The 18,149-nt window shown below is 42.7% G+C and overlaps 1 long non-coding RNA gene across 1 annotated transcript in view; it reads right to left on the bottom strand.

Annotated features, from left to right (window-relative positions):
• Positions 1 to 4,997, bottom strand: part of LOC106602060 (uncharacterized) — a 35,797-nt gene extending 30,800 nt beyond the window's left edge. The window contains exons 1-5 of the long non-coding RNA XR_006770157.1: positions 4,961 to 4,997; positions 4,789 to 4,863; positions 570 to 811; positions 415 to 459; positions 11 to 116 (exon numbers count right to left, since the gene is read on the bottom strand). This is a non-coding gene — a long non-coding RNA (uncharacterized lncRNA). The remainder of the gene's footprint in view (positions 1 to 10; positions 117 to 414; positions 460 to 569; positions 812 to 4,788; positions 4,864 to 4,960) is intronic.
• Between the last annotated feature and the right edge of the window lie 13,152 nt (positions 4,998 to 18,149).

Below are 18,149 nucleotides of genomic sequence, written 5' to 3'. Positions count from 1 at the left end.
GTGGACTCACCCATTAGTCACATGGAGTTCAGGAGTCCAGATTTTGCTGACAGGCAGGACCACCATATCATGATGATAGACTGATTGGCCCATGATAAGTCAGGGTCTTCCCAAGACTGTAGTTTACAATCATAATGAGTATGATTACAAAATGTTACATTTACTTGAATGTTTCGCTGGATGTTTTGTGCCTACCCTCTTAGAAAAAGGGGTTCCAAAAGGGTTCTTCGGTTGTCCCCATAGGAAAACACTTTTTGGTTCCAGGTCAAACCCTCTGTGTAAAGGGTTCTACATTGAACCCAAAAGGGTTCTACCTGGAATCAAATAGGGTTCTTCAAAACGTTCTCCTATGAAGACAGCCGGAGAACCATTTTAGATTATAGCACCTTTTTTTCCCCCTAAGAGTGTACTTACCAGCAGGACTTCCAGACGACTCTCGAAGCAGAGGTTTTGTGTGTCCTATTAGGAAGAAAATAATTCATCACATAATGATAGAAATGTCAATAGGTTATCTCTGAAACTTATCACATTGTACAAAACTCAATTAAAAGGAACAGAAAGTGACTTACGACAGACAGAGTTTCGTACACTATTAACGGCACACGGATAATTGAGATGCATGATGGAGACTGTGGCTGACTCAGAGCTTCTTTCGCAATCAGCATGCTGGCCAGACATCGACGGGTCGTACAGGATGGTGTGGTTACACTGGATGAAGTGGCTGTGTTGGATGGTTGGTTTGCACTGGCTGTATTAGATAGTGTTTGGATAGTAGTAATGGCTGCGTTGGATAGAGTGCCTGATGCAGATACTGTGGAACCAGAGATGGGTATTTAATTTCAGAATATAATATTGGATTTATATAGCGCTTTTCTAGGAACCAAATAGGCTTTCCAATAGTTCAACACAGTACAATAAATTACTTACACAGTCAAAATGAAATGGGATAAGGTTGTTGCATGTCTTTAAAGTAGGGACTCACTGTGAAAAGTGATCATGCTCTCTATATATTGCACTGTATCTAAACCTGATACTCTTATCACTAGTCCATTATCAGTTACGTTCTGAGAACAATGTTTTTTAGAGCTTGGTAAGTGCGTGATTGTCCTATGGTTATTTTGCATACAACCTTCCCACAACTTTTCTGAAAAAGTAATAAATTAAAAAAAATACAATCCATTCTCAGAAAGTTAAGAAAACTTCCTATAAAAACCACAAGAAAATTGTTGTAACGTTCAGAGAATGTTTGAAGATTGTTATCTAAAAACATATCGATTTCGTTCTCAGCATCAACAAAACGATTCTCTAACTTGTAAAGTGTGTTGGTCGCGCCCACTAATTGGCCACACCTGATCTTAATGAGTGCTTGTTACCTTTGAAACGGGGTCTCTTAAATGATTAAAAATAATGTGCATCCTCATCTATTTTCAAAGGATAAAGCTAAGAACATTAATAACTTCATAGTTCAGAACAATATAACAATATAGAAGAAAATTAAACGTATTTTACAAGAAGCAATATTACTCCCTAAAAATACAACCCTATGGAACAATCCTTGGATAGCTTTTCAGAATTCACCGATAAATTGGTCCATATGGAAATCTAAAGGAATGCAAACCATAAAATGATTTGATTTGATAAAATGACTTGGTAACAGGAAATATATTTATTTCCATGGCAGAATTCAAATGCAATTTTGGACTGACCAATGTAGATATTTTCAAATACATGCAACTTAAAATTTTACATATCACGAAATTTAGATTTGAAATCATTTGGACATCAGAGCAACCCTGAGGGAATCTATATGAGTCAGAAAATGATGTTCATATGATATAAGATATACAAAACCTTGGAGAGAGCATATCCAACTGGCAATCTCTTAAAATATATACACTGCTCAAAAAAATAAAGGGAACACTTAAACAACACAATGTAACTCCAAGTCAATCACACTTCTGTGAAATCAAACTGTCCACTTAGGAAGCAACACTGATTGACAATAAATTTCACATGCTGTTGTGTAAATGGAATAGACAACAGGTGGAAATTATAGGCAATTAGCAAGACACCCCCAATAAAGGAATGGTTCTGCAGGTGGTGACCACAGACCACTTCTCAGTTCCTATGCTTCCTGGCTGATGTTTTGGTCACTTTTGAATGCTGGCGGTGCTTTCACTCTAGTGGTAGCATGAGACTGAGTCTACAACCCACACAAGTGGCTCAGGTAGTGCAGCTCATCCAGGATGGCACATCAATGCGAGCTGGGGAAAGAAGGTTTGCTGTGTCTGTCAGCATAGTGTCCAGAGCATGGAGGTGCTACCAGGAGACAGGCCAGTACATCAGGAGACGTGGAGGAGGCCGTAGGAGGGCAACAACCCAGCAGCAGGACCGCTACCTCCGCCTTTGTGCAAGGAGGAGCAGGAGGAGCACTGCCAGAGCCCTGCAAAATGACCGCCAGCAGGCCACAAATGTGCATGTGTCTGCTCAAACGGTAAGAAACAGACTCCATGAGGGTGGTATGAGGGCCCGACGTCCACAGGTGGGGGTTGTGCTTACAGCCCAACACCGTGCAAGACGTTTGGCATTTGCCAGAGAACACCAAGATTGGCAAATTCGCCACTGGCGCCCTGTGCTCTTAACAGATGAAAGCAGGTTCACACTGAGCACATGTGACAGACGTGACAGAGTCTGGAGACACCGTGGAGAACGCTCTGCTGCCTGCAACATCCTCCAGCATGACCGGTTTGGCGGTGTGTCAGTCATGGTGTGGGGTGGCATTTCTTTGGGGGGCTGCACAGCCCTCCATGTGCTCGCCAGAGGTAGCCTGACTGCCATTAGGTACCAAGATGAGCTCCTCAGACCGCTTGTGAGACCATATGCCGGTGCGGTTGGCCCTGGGTTCCTCCTAATGCTAGACCTCATGTGGCTGGAGTGTGTCAGCAGTTCCTGCAAGAGGAAGGCATTGATGCTATGGACTGGCCCGCCTGTTCCCCAGACCTGAATCCAATTGAGCACATCTGGGACATCATGTCTCGCTCCATCCACCAACGCCGCGTTGCACCACAGACTGTCCAGGAGTTGGCGAATGCTTTAGTCCAGGTCTGGGAGGAGATCCCTCAGGAGACCATCCGCCACCTCATCAGGAGCATGCCCAGGCATTGTAGGGAGGTCATACAGGCACGTGGAGGCCACACACACTACTGAGCCTCATTTTGACTTGTTTTAAGGACATTACAGGGCATTGAACATGTCACCCTCCCGAGGAGAGGGGGTGACCTAGATAATTTATTGTTAAAACGAGAGGCTGCCTGGATCTTTAATTTAAAGACCCTTGCTCCCTTCGGTCTCAACATAGACTTTGATCTGAAGCCATTCTTGTGATTATTGTGATTTTGCCATTGTAATTGTTTGTTAGATACATTTTAGACTACAAATGCTATGATCGTATGCTATCCATTTGTTTGTCTTTTTGTATGTTCTTTGTATGCCATTTTTTTAAATATGAGTTAACCAATGATATTAGGCCATACTTGGCCATGATTACAAACACCTGTGTGTCTTGACACTATATAAATGACTCATCTCTCAGTGTTTGTGATACCCTGATGAAGACAGCTTCGCTGTCGAAACGTTGGTTATTAAATTTTTGCATCTGAGCTCTTAGAGTGTGCGGCTTTCCTTTATTTTCTATTGTAGGGAGGTCATACAGGCACGTGGAGGCCACACACACTACTGAGCCTCATTTTGACTTGTTTTAAGGACATTACATCAAAGTTGGATCAGCCTGTAGTGTGGTTTTCCACTTTAATTTTGAATGTGACTCCAAATCCAGACCTCCATGGGTTGATAAATTGGAATTCCATTGATTATTTTTGATTTTGTTGTCAGCACATTCAACTATGTAAAGAAAAAAGTATTTAATAAGATTATTTCATTCATTCAGATCTAGGATGTGTTATTTTAGTGTTCCCTTTATTTTTTTGAGCAGTGTATATAAATTATTGGAACCAAGGCTTAAAAAGAACTGATGTTGGCACAAGATGGAGGGAATGTTGGAGCTTAACTAACGAAATTACAGTTAGTGAAAATGTATGCTTAATCCAGTATAAACTAAAGTATAGAATTTATTATACAAGAGAAAAAATTCACAAATTCAGTCATGTCTTAAGGGTAAAACTAACAATGACTCAATAATCCATGCTTTCTGGGAATAATATAAAGTCCAAAAGTTATGGACAGAGCTAGAAAGTTGGCTGTCAGAAGCATTACAATGCAAACTTACTTTTAATCTGTCTGCATATTTAATAAAATATATTCGATATTATAATAAAAAATAACTCCCAGGAAAACGTTCAAGGAACCAGAGTAAAATGTTATCAGAACCTTCCTGCAACCTAAAAATAAATGTTCTCAAAACAGACAACATTTTCACTTCTGCTCTCAGAACATTTAAAAAACGTTCAGTTTTACCAGTCAGGAAACGTATGGCTGCGTTCCCACAAACAATGTAAAACCAAAAACATACATTCCCACAACTTCCAAGGAACCAAATGTGCTAGCTGGGTTATATTTATTTTATTTTTCATTGTACATTTCTTTTTTCATGACTTTAATAATATCATCTGTTTGACAAGAAATAAAAATGAATATTGCAATTTGCAATCGCATATAATAAAAATGTTTTACACGGTTTACTTCATATATGCTAATAGGAACAAAGATTACATTATTCTAGCGCAATTCAAGCCTGTTTTAAGAAGAGTAAAATGGAGCCCAATATTTTACCTGTTAGCAAGAATAGGGAGAAGAGACAATATTTCAGCACGCTGTGGTCCATGGGTCTCATCCCTGCACATCCTCCTGTCACAAAGCACATACTGTAGTCAGCACACACAGTCTTAGCAGAAATTAAGATGAGTTTCCTCTAATGAAACTGTTAGAAGGACTGAAAACCTACCTTTAGCTGCTTAGTGATCACCACTTGCCTTCTCCTGTCCTCTCTAGCCAGTGCCGCACCTGGGATGACCCTTATAAAGGCTGCTCTGGAACATTTGGTCACAGCAGTTTTCCACAAGAACATACACACCCACAAACTGTCTACATTGGAATATTATCCTCGATGTTGTACAGGATGTGCTTGGCTATAATCCCCAAATAATGAGTTTTTAAATGAACCTCCCAGGATTCATTTCACCATCTTGTGTAAACAACAACCACAACACACAGGTAATTACTAATTACTGTGACTGGTCAGAAGCGGATATACTGCACCTCCACCTGCCTCTAAACCCTATAGTTGGCTCTATGTTTCACTGGACTTCAATAGGACCGTAGGCTGTTATCATATTGTTGAGCATACAGACTTCATACAGACAATAATACAAAAGGGATTGAGTTGGTTTATTTGAAAAAAGACAAAGCATTGTGGTTTCACTGGTGCTGTTTTCTCTCTGGGTAATGGAGAAAGGTTGCTATCTCCTCACTAGTGGTTCATAAAGCAGCTTGTTTTGACAGCTGGTTGTGGACTAACAGTAACCTGTAGCTTAACCGTGTAGTGTGAACATTTACTGCAGGATCCATTCAGAATCAGCAAATTATTTAAGGGTGAGTGTTTCGCAAAATATTTTGGACCAAGACCGTGGTCTGAGACAATTAGGACTTGTGGATGTGTATGTACAGTACCAGATAAAAGTTTGGGCACACTCATTCAAGGGTTTTTCTTAATTTGGACTATTTTCTACATTGTCAGAGGAAGGCCCTAAAAATTGTCAAAGACCCCAGCCACCCCAGTCATAGACTGTTCTCTCTACTACCGCATGGCAAGCGGTACCGGAGTGCCAAGTCTAGGACAAAAGGCTTCTCAACAGTTTTTACCCCCAAGCCAAAAGACTCCTGAACAGGTAATCAAATGTCTACCCGGGCTATTTGCATTGTATGCCCCCCCAACCCCTCTTTTACGCTGCTGCTACTCTCTGTTTATCATATATGCATAGTTACTTTAACTATACATTCATGTACATACTACCTCAATTGGCCCGACCAACCAGTGCTCCCGCACATTGACTAACCGGGCTATCTGCAGTGTGTCCCACCACCCGCCAACCCCTCTTTTACGCTACTGCTACTCTCTGTTCATCATATATGCATAGTCACTTTAACCATGCACATACTACCTCAATCAGCCCGACTAACCAGTGTCTGTATATAGCCTTGCTACTGTTATTTTCAAATGTCTTTTTACTGTTGTTTTATTTCTTTACTTACCTACACACACACACACACATACTTTTTTCGCACTATTGGTTAGAGCATGTAAGTAAACATTTCACTGTTGTATTTGGTGCACCCGTGACAAATAAACTTTGATTTGATTTGTAGAATAACAGTGAAGACATCAAACTATGAAATACAACATATGGAATCATGTAGTAAACAAACTATTTAAACAAATCAAAATATGTTTTATATTTGCAATTCTTCAAAGTAGCCACCCTTTGCCTTGATGACAGCTTTGCACGCTCTTGGCATTCTCCCAACCAGCTTCATGAGGTAGCACCTGGAATTTCAATTAACAGGTGTGCTTGTTAAAAGTTAATCTGTGGAATTTCTTTCCTTCTTAATGTGTTTGAGCCAATCAGTTGTGTTTGTGACAAGGTAGGGGTGGTATACAGAAGATTGCCCTATTTGGTAAAATACCAAGTCCATATTATGGCAAGAACAGCTCAAATAAGCAAAGAGAAACCACAGTTCATCATTACTTTAAGACATGAAGGTCAGTCAATCCGGAAAATTAAGAACTTCTAAAGTTTCTTCCAAGTGCAGTCGCAAAAACCATCAAGCGCTATGATGAAACTGGCTCTCATGAGGACCGCCACAGGAAAGGAAGACCCAGAGTTACCTCTGCTGCAGAGGATAAGTTCATTAGAGTTAACTGGACCTCAGATTGTAGGCCAAATAAAAATACATATTTTTTTTCTTTAACTAATCAAGTCAGTTAAGAACAAATTCTTATTTTCAATGACAGCCTAGGAACAGTGGGTTAGCTGCCTTGTTCAGGGGCAGAACAACAGATTTGTACCTTGTCAGCTCAGGGATTTGAACTTGCAACTTTTCAGTAACTAGTCAAACACTCTAACCACTAGGCTACGCTGCTGCCCCGAAGACATGAAATGCTTCACAGAGTTCAAGTAAAAGACACATCTCAACATCAACTGTTCAGAGACTGTGTGAATCAGTCATTCATGGTCGAATTGCTGCAAATAAACCACTACTAAAGGACACCAGTAATAAGAAGAAACTTGCTTGGGCCAAGAAACATGAGCAATGGACATTAGACCGGTGGAAATCTGTCCTATTATCTGATAAGTCCAAATGAGATTTTTAGTTCCAACCGCCTTGTCTTTGTGAGACTCAGAGTCGGTGAACAGATGATGTGTTGTTCCCTCCATGAAGCATGGAGGAGGTGTGATGGTGTGGGGTGCTTTGCTGGTGACACTGTGATTTATTTAGAATTCAAGGCACACTTAACCAGCATGGCTACCACAGCATTCTGCAGCATAACATTCTGGTTTGCTCTTAGTGGGACTATCATTTGTTTTTCAACAGGACAATAACCCTAAACACTCCAGCTGTGTAGCTATTTGACAAAGGAGAGTGATGGAGTGCTGCATCAGATGACCTGGCCTCCACAATCAGCCGACCTCAACCCTATTAAAATAGTTTGTAATGAGTTGGACCGCAGAGGGAAGGAAAAGCAGCCAAAGAGTGCTCAGCATATGTGGAAACTCCTTCAAGACTGTTGAAAAAGCATTCCTCATTAAGCTGGTTGAGAGAATGCCAAGGCAAAGGGTGGCTTCTTATAAGAATCTAAAATATATTTTCATTTGTTTAACACTTTTTTGGTTACTACATGATTCCATGTGTTATTTCATAGTTTGAATGTCATTTTTCTACAATGTAGAAAATAGTAAAAATAAAAACCCTTGAATGAGTAGGTGTATCACTTGCGATGTACCGGTAGGTCGGTATGAAATAGAGGTTGCAGGTTTCACATTCATGCACAGCACCTGGTTTCAGTCAGAGTATCTGTTAAGCGGAGCAGCACAGGGGAACCCAAGAGCAGACTCAGAGCAGGAAACAGGGATGAATGAACCAAGATATTTATTGTAACACAGGGAGAGATGAAGTGCAGATCCAGGGAAGCTTGGATGAGTTGTAGGAAACCAGATGTGGAGGCTGAGGTTGGAGCGAGCTGGGTTGGGACAGGGTAAACAGGTCTGGAGGGGAATCCAAGAAAGTGATGAGTTGAATCCAGAACAGGGTGGTGAGATGTGGAACAGGAGACAGGAACCAGAGTCAGAGCGGCAAAACTGCAGTGAGAGGTGAAACAGTGTCAGGCAAGGAAATAGGCACAGCAGGATACAGGATCTTAAATAACAACAAATAGCTAGAAGCATGACTGACTGAACAGAGACTACGATCTGGCAGAGTGGAAGTGGCAGGACTGAGTATTTGTAGAGGTCTTGATTATGGAACGGGTTGCAGCTGGTGGGGAACCACTCTGACTCCAGCACACCTGTCTCCAACCACACAATCACACACAGAGGGAGAGAAGAAGAGGGAGACGGAGAGATCCTTGTTTGCTAAGTCAAACGACACTGCTGGTCTTGCTCATACTGCCCTACCCTGTGCTTTGACCTCTTTCTCCCCTCTCTCTCCAGATGAAATCTCGCGTCTTGTGACGGCCGGCCGCCCAACAACCTGCCCACTTGACCCTATCCCCTCCTCTCTTCTCCAGACCATTTCCGGAGACCTTCTCCCTTATCTCACCTCGCTCATCAACTCATCCTTGACCGCTGGCTACGTCCCTTCCGTCTTCAAGAGAGCGAGAGTTGCACCCCTTCTGAAAAAACCTACACTCGATCCCTCCGATGTCAACAACTACAGACCAGTATCCCTTCTTTCCTTTCTCTCCAAAACTCTTGAACGTGCCGTCCTTGGCCAGCTCTCTTGCTATCTCTCTCAGAATGACCTTCTTGATCCAAATCAGTCAGGTTTCAAGACTGGTCATTCAACTGAGACTGCTCTTCTCTGTGTCACGGAGGCTCTCCGCACTGCTAAAGCTAACTCTCTCTCCTCTGCTCTCATCCTTCTAGACCTATCTGCTGCCTTTGATACTGTGAACCATCAGATCCTCCTCTCCACCCTCTCCGAGTTGGGCATCTCCGACGCGGCCCATGCTTGGATTGCGTCCTACCTGACAGGTCGCTCCTACCAGGTGGCGTGGCGAGAATCTGTCTCCGCACCACGTGCTCTCACCACTGGTGTCCCCCAGGACTCTGTTCTAGGCCCTCTCCTATTCTCGCTATACACCAAGTCACTTGGCTCTGTCATATCCTCACATGGTCTCTCCTATCATTGCTATGCAGACAACACACAATTAATCTTCTCCTTTCCCCCTTCTGATAACCAGGTGGCGAATCGCATCTCTGCATGTCTGGCAGACATATCAGTGTGGATGACGGATCACCACCTCAAGCTGAACCTCGGCAAGACGGAGCTGCTCTTCCTCCCGGGGAAGGACTGCCCGTTCCATGATCTCGCCATCACGGTTGACAACTCCCTTGTGTCCTCCTCCCAGAGTGCTAAGTACCTTGGTGTGACCCTGGACAACACCCTGTCGTTCTCCACTAACATCAAGGCGGTGACCCGATCCTGTAGGTTCATGCTCTACAACATTCGCAGAGTACGACCCTGCCTCACACAGGAAGCGGCGCAGGTCCTAATCCAGGCACTTGTCATCTCCCGTCTGCCCGTTCCATGATCGTTCCATGATCTCGCCATCACGGTTGACAACTCCCTTGTGTCCTCCTCCCAGAGTGCTAAGTACCTTGGTGTGACCCTGGACAACACCCTGTCGTTCTCCACTAACATCAAGGCGGTGACCCGATCCTGTAGGTTCATGCTCTACAACATTCGCAGAGTACGACCCTGCCTCACACAGGAAGCGGCGCAGGTCCTAATCCAGGCACTTGTCATCTCCCGTCTGGATTACTGCAACTCGCTGTTGGCTGGGCTCCCTGCCTGTGCCATTAAACCCCTACAACTCATCCAGAACGCCGTAGCCCGTCTGGTGTTCAACCTTCCCAAGTTCTCTCACGTCACCCCGCTCCTCCGCTCTCTCCACTGGCTTCCAGTTGAAGCTCGCATCCGCTACAAGACCATGGTGCTTGCCTACGGAGCTGTGAGGGGAACGGCACCTCCGTACCTTCAGGCTCTGATCAGGCCCTACACCCAAACAAGGGCACTGCGTTCATCCACCTCTGGCCTGCTTGCCTCCCTACCTCTGAGGAAGCACAGTTCCCGCTCAGCCCAGTCAAAACTGTTCGCTGCTCTGGCACCCCAATGGTGGAACAAGCTCCCTCACGATGCCAGGACAGCGGAGTCAATCACCACCTTCCGGAGACACCTGAAACCCCACCTCTTTAAGGAATACCTGGGATAGGATAAAGTAATCCTTCTAACCCCCCCTTAAAAGATTTAGATGCACTATTGTAAAGTTGTTGTTCCACTGGATATCATAAGGTGAATGCACCAATTTGTAAGTCGCTCTGGATAAGAGCGTCTGCTAAATGACTTAAATGTAAATGTAAATGAGAACTGGGGGAATGGCTGCAGGTCAAGGAGACACCGGATGTCCACTAGGGGGTGTAGCAGGAGCAGATGTGACAGTATCATTCTGTGTGCTGCCTTCCACTGGTTATATTAAGCCATCAAAGTCCTCTGGGGTGAAATGAGCAACGCATGCAGTAGATGTGAGCACGGTTCCCTTACTCCAATATGCTCGCTTCAACCCGACAAACCGGTCCCACTTCAAATCTAGCTTCTCGTTTTTGTGCCACAAATGAGTCGTAACCCTGACCTGACCTGCATCAGTCAGAGGTGTCCAGCACACTGCCAAATACTGTACAAATTGGTTGGGCCTGAACCATCCCCTCTCCAGCCCAGTTCCTCTGAAGCTATTGCTACTGAAATACCACTGTTACACTTACAGTAGTAGATGTGTCAGGGTTTGGGCAGAGATAAACTCAACTAACTTGATATATCCTCTCTGACCAATTTTATAAACAAATATAAAACAAATATTGTAAATGGATTGATGTGGATTGTAGTGATGTTCTGGGGATTTAGAGATATCTATTATTTTTTTAATCCTAGACAGTGAACTAAAGTATTTCATATATTGTATAGATCAATAAAAATAAAAGAAGGCTATTAAAAACCATTATTTTTACTAGTATAATGTGTATCCCTCAGTTTTATGTCATTGGTGCTACTGCCTTGAAAATCACTGATTACAAAGATACAGTGTACAAGGACCTTGATCATTCTCACCAGTGGGGAGGGGTCTGTATTAAATATCATTATTAGTTAATCATACCATTTTAGTTGGTCATAAATGTGGTGGGTCTGAACACAAAGTTTCACATGATGTTAGTCCGTTTAAATGAAGGGAAATAACATCGTGAGCAACATTAATAATCATAGTAAATCATTTTTAAAGGTTTGATGACTTGGTGTACTACTCCTACTGTTGGCACAAAGTTATCATAATGGTAAAATAATTATTAAAAGTCATCATATGAGTTGATTTAAAATGGGAAGATGTACCCAAATACATTTTAACTAAAAAATGATCTAGAGAAATGAAGTGCCACCATAATTCAAGAACTTTGAACATTAGAGATGTGTTAATTCAGGACTCATATATGCACAGGCATTTCTCTAGGCAGGACGTCCACATGTTTCAGAGTCCTTATGTTGGAAATAGTTATTTTCTGCAAGGCAACTAGCTATGCTCATGAAGTGAAATGTTGTTATATTGCAAGGTGGAGCGCACACACAATACTTTTGAAAACTAAGCGTTTATGAAGCCGAAACACTAAATAGCACAAGTTACTGTACTGTTAACATTATGCCATTATCTCATGAGTTCACAAATAAACTGAAAAATGATACTATGGTGCCTGATGAAGTTTTGCCATCTCCAGTCATGTGTCTCGGTAACAGACTCTTATATCCATTAATAACAACACTAAAGGAACAGACTCTTATATCCATTAATAACAACACTAAAGGAACAGACTCTTATATCCATTAATAACAACACTAAAGGAACACATAGATGCCATCTCCAGTCATGTTGTGTCTCGGTAACAGACTCTTATATCCATTAATAACAACACTAAAGGAACACATAGATGCCATCTCCAGTCATGTGTCTCGGTAACGGACTCTTATATCCATTAATAACAACACTAAAGGAACACATAGATATACATCAGAGCATGTTTGGAAATCAAAGAAAAGAGGCTCAATTTCAGGGTTGCATTATGAATGACATAGCATGTCTGCCACCCATCAGACTGGCTACGTTCTAGAGGGTGATCCTTATCATGGCTACAGACTCAATAGGTCCTAAGAGGTCAGATCCCAAAGAAATAGAGTATAATATTTTTACTGAGTGGATTTCATGGTGACTTTCTTCAGTATAATGCTTGTCTTAATACTATTGTACATTGAGAGAATCGACAAGGGACTATGCCAAACTCTGTGAATGTACTTTCACATCAAGTAAATATCTATTTTGCAATAGATACTCTAAAGCAATTATTTGGCTTCCTTACAGTCAACTCATCAGTTAAATATTTATGGAACAAGACATACTGTCCTTCATATGGCTTCCGCTGTTCTTGAACTTCCTGTAAAACATTATTGAGAGGGAGAGTTCAGTTTATAGGTTTAGTATGTACTGTAATAAAACATTTCCTACTTTATACAACCTTGTTTTCGCTCTGTCATACTGCTGTTGATGCCTGTTAAGACCAGTTGATGATGACCTGTTAACTAACACCAGTCAGTGATGACCTGTTAACCAACACTAGTCAGTGATGACCTGTTAACTAACACCAGTCAGTGATGACCTGTTAACTAACACCAGTCAGTGATGACCTGCTGTTAAGACCAGTCAGTGATGACCTGCTGTTAAGACCAGTCAGTGAGGACCTGTTAACTAACACTAGTCAGTGATGACCTGTTAACTAACACCAGTCAGTGATGACCTGTTAACTAACACCAGTCAGTGATGACCTGTTAACTAACACCAGTCAGTGATGACCTGCTGTTAAGACCAGTCAGTGAGGACCTGTTAACTAACACCAGTCAGTGAGGACCTGCTGTTAAGATCAGTCAGTGATGACCTGCTGTTAAGACCAGTCAGTGAGGACCTGTTAACTAACACCAGTCAGTGATGACCTGTTAACTAACACCAGTCAGTGAGGACCTGCTATTAACACCAGTCAGTGATGACCTGCTGTTAAGACCAGTCAGTGATGACCTGTTAACTAACACCAGTCAGTGATGACCTCTTAACTAACACCAGTCAGTGAGGACCTGCTGTTAAGATCAGTCAGTGAGGACCTGCTGTTAAGATCAGTCAGTGAGGACCTGCTGTTAAGATCAGTCAGTGATGACCTGCTGTCAATGCACCTCATAGGTTATCACTACGGACTATCAATAAGAATATCCATTACTGTTATCTTTCTTCGCTCACCTGCAAAACTATCAGTAAGAATATCCATTACTGTTATCTTTCTTCACTCACCTGCAAAACTATCAGTAAGAATATCGATTAGTGTTATCTTTCTTCACTCACCTGCAAAACTATCAGTAAGAATATCCATTAGTGTTATCTTTCTTCACTCACCTGCAAAACTATCAGTAAGAATATCCATTAGTGTTATCTTTCTTCACTCACCTGCAAAACTATCAGTAAGAATATCCATTAGTGTTATCTTTCTTCGCTCACCTGCAAAACTATCAGTAAGAATATCCATTAGTGTTATCTTTCTTCACTCACCTGCAAAACTATCAGTAAGAATATCCATTAGTGTTATCTTTCTTCACTCACCTGCAAAACTATCAGTAAGAATATCCATTAGTGTTATCTTTCTTCACTCACCTGCAAAACTATCAGTAAGAATATCCATTAGTGTTATCTTTCTTCACTCACCTGCAAAACTATCAGTAAGAATATCCATTAGTGTTATCTTTCTTCACTCACCTGCAAAACTATCAGTAAGAATATCCATTAGTGTTATCTTTCATCTCTCAGCTAGGGAAACCAATATGCTGTGCAAGGTGTCAACTTAACAAGGAAGCAGAATAATGGTGCTAGCTATCTATTTTAGGAAACACTTCTTTGGATGACCAGCGTCTATTAGTGCTGGTGTTATTATTTATTTTTATTTTACCTTTATTTAACTAGGCAAGTCAGTTAAAAACTAATTCACAATGACGGCTTAGGAACAGTGGGTTAACTGCCTTGTTCAGGGGCAGAACGACAGATTTGTACTTTGTCAGCTCGGGGTTTCGAACTTGCAACCTTTCGGTTAATAGTCCAATGCTCTAACTACTAGGCTACCCTGCCACCCCAGGGGTAGGTGTAGTAATTGCTTAGTGTTTTGTTATGGACCCTTTGAAAGCATGTGAAGTGTTTATGCTGCTCTGTGGCTCTGTTGTGTTCTTTCTTCCTTATCTAAACAAGTATTTATTAGGCCCTAATTGGGGACACTGAAGACAAAGGAAACCCTTATTGTTGTGCTAATGGTACCATCAATGGAACCGTGCTCCCACCCATCCAGGACATCTACTCGACACAGTGTCTGTGGAAGGCCCGCAGCATCATCAAGGACCCCAGCCACGAGTTTCTTTCTATAAGCCATCAGACTGCTGAACACTGAGCACCTGCACTGACTGTCCGCACCTTAGCAAATATGCACTCACTCGCACACACACTACACACACACACATCACAACTGCTGCTATCAGACTCTTATAATTATTACTAAGTACTGAATAATTTAAACACTTGCCCCCCAATCCCCCCTTCCCCCAAACATCTGTAAATATTGTAATATAAATTGTGCCTTCCTGTATTATACTTAAGCAAAAATATACTCTATGTTCGTATTCTTATCTTTTATTATTTCTTATTGTTGCATTGTTGAGAAGGAATCTGCAAGTAAGTATTTTGTTGGGTGGTGAATACCATGTGTACATAAAACTAATAAAACTTTAAACAAATTACCAAGAGCACAGTCTCTCAGTTGCATAGGGCAAAGGTTAACTAGCTGACTAATGAATAATGAGAATATAAAGCGGAGGTATTACGAAACCAATAACTAGCCTACTGGGTTTGCTGCACTCATTATGTCTAGGGGTCCTAGACCTAGCTACATGGTCTGTAACCTGACTCATTATGTCTAGGGGTCCTAGACCCTGCTACATGGTCTGTAACCTGACTCATTATGTCTAGGGGTCCTAGCTACATGGTCTGTAACCTGACTCATTATGTCTAGGGGTCCTAGACCTAGCTACATGGTCTGTAACCTGACTCATTATGTCTAGGGGTCCTAGACCTAGCTACATGGTCTGTAACCTGACTCATTATGTCTAGGGGTCCTAGCTACATGGTCTGTAACCTGACTCATTATGTCTAGGGGTCCTAGACCCTGCTACATGGTCTGTAACCTGACTCATTATGTCTAGGGGTCCTAGACCTAGCTACATGGTCTGTAACCTGACTCATTATGTCTAGGGGTCTTAGACCTAGCTACATGGTCTGTAACCTGACTCATTATGTCTAGGGGTCCTAGCTACATGGTCTGTAACCTGACTCATTATGTCTAGGGGTCCTAGCTACATGGTCTGTAACCTGACTCATTATATTTAGGGGTCCTAGGCCTAGCTACATGGTCTGTAACCTGACTCATTATGTCTAGGGGTCCTAGACCTAGCTACATGGTCTGTAACCTGACTCATTATGTCTAGGGGTCCTAGGCCTAGCTACATGGTCTGTAACCTGACTCATTATGTCTAGGGGTCCTAGACCCTGCTACATGGTCTGTAACCTGACTCATTATGTCTAGGGGTCCTAGACCTAGCTACATGGTCTGTAACCTGACTCATTATGTCTAGGGGTCTTAGACCTAGCTACATGGTCTGTAACCTGACTCATTATGTCTAGGGGTCCTAGCTACATGGTCTGTAACCTGACTCATTATGTCTAGGGGTCCTAGCTACATGGTCTGTAACCTGACTCATTATATTTAGGGGTCCTAGGCCTAGCTACATGGTCTGTAACCTGACTCATTATGTCTAGGGGTCCTAGACCTAGCTACATGGTCTGTAACCTGACTCATTATGTCTAGGGGTCCTAGGCCTAGCTACATGGTCTGTAACCTGACTCATTATGTCTAGGGGTCCTAGACCTAGCTATATGGTCTGTAACCTGACTCATTATGTCTAGGGGTCCTAGACCTAGCTACATGGTCTGTAACCTGACTCATTATGTCTAGGGGTCTTAGGCCTAGCTATATGGTCTGTAACCTGACTCATTATGTCTAGGGGTCTTAGGCCTAGCTACATGGTCTGTAACCTGACTCATTATGTCTAGGGGTCTTAGGCCTACCTGCATGGTCTGTAACCTGACTCATTATGTCTAGGGGTCTTAGGCCTAGCTACATGGTCTGTAACCTGACTCATTATATCTAGGGGTCCTAGACCTAGCTACATGGTCTGTAACCTGACTCATTATGTCTAGGGGTCTTAGGCCTAGCTACATGGTCTGTAACCTGACTCATTATGTCTAGGGGTCTTAGGCCTACCTGCATGGTCTGTAACCTGACTCATTATGTCTAGGGGTCTTAGGCCTAGCTACATGGTCTGTAACCTGACTCATTATGTCTAGGGGTCCTAGACCTAGCTACATGGTCTGTAACCTGACTCATTATATCTAGGGGTCCTAGACCTAGCTACATGGTCTGTAACCTGACTCATTATGTCTAGGGGTCTTAGGCCTACCTGCATGGTCTGTAACCTGACTCATTATGTCTAGGGGTCTTAGGCCTAGCTACATGGTCTGTAACCTGACTCATTATGTCTAGGAGTCCTAGCTACATGGTCTGTAACCTGACTCATTATGTCTAGGGGTCCTAGCTACATGGTCTGTAACCTGACTCATTATGTCTAGGGGTCCTAGACCTAGCTACATGGTCTGTAACCTGACTCATTATGTCTAGGGGTCTTAGGCCTAGCTACATGGTCTGTAACCTGACTCATTATGTCTAGGGGTCCTAGACCTAGCTACATGGTCTGTAACCTGACTCATTATGTCTAGGGAACTTAGGCCTAGCTACATGGAACCTTAGGCCTAGCCACATAGTCTTAGGCCAAGCCACATGGAACCTGACTCATTATGTCTAGGGGTCTTAGGCCTAGCTACATGGTCTGTAACCTGACTCATTATGTCTAGGGGTCCTAGACCTAGCTACATGGTCTATAACCTGACTCATTATGTCTAGGGGTCCTAGACCTAGCTACATGGTCTGTAACCTGACTCATTATGTCTAGAGGTCTTAGGCCTACCTACATGGTCTGTAACCTGACTCATTATGTCTAGGGGTCCTAGACCTAGCTACATGGTCTGTAACCTGACTCATTATGTCTAGGGGTCCTAGACCTAGCTACATGGTCTGTAACCTGACTCATTATGTCTAGGGGTCCTAGACCTAGCTACATGGTCTGTAACCTGACTCATTATGTCTAGGGGTCCTAGACCTAGCTACATGGTCTGTAACCTGACTCATTATGTCTAGGGGTCCTAGACCTAGCTACATGGTCTGTAACCTGACTCATTATGTCTAGGGGTCCTAGACCTAGCTACATGGTCTGTAACCTGACTCATTATGTCTAGGGGTCCTAGCTACATGGTCTGTAACCTGACTCATTATGTCTAGGGGTCCTAGACCTAGCTACATGGTCTGTAACCTGACTCATTATGTCTAGGGGTCCTAGACCTAGCTACATGGTCTGTAACCTGACTCATTATGTCTAGGGGTCCTAGACCTAGCTACATGGTCTGTAACCTGACTCATTATGTCTAGGGGTCCTAGACCTAGCTACATGGTCTGTAACCTGACTCATTATGTCTAGGGGTCTTAGACCTAGCTACATGGTCTGTAACCTGACTCATTATGTCTAGGGGTCCTAGACCTAGCTACATGGTCTGTAACCTGACTCATTAT

The sequence above is a fragment of the Salmo salar genome, chromosome ssa06 (genome assembly GCF_905237065.1).
Source record: "Salmo salar chromosome ssa06, Ssal_v3.1, whole genome shotgun sequence".
Taxonomy (NCBI): domain Eukaryota; kingdom Metazoa; phylum Chordata; class Actinopteri; order Salmoniformes; family Salmonidae; genus Salmo; species Salmo salar.
This window is presented reverse-complemented; position numbering and strand designations above follow the sequence as displayed.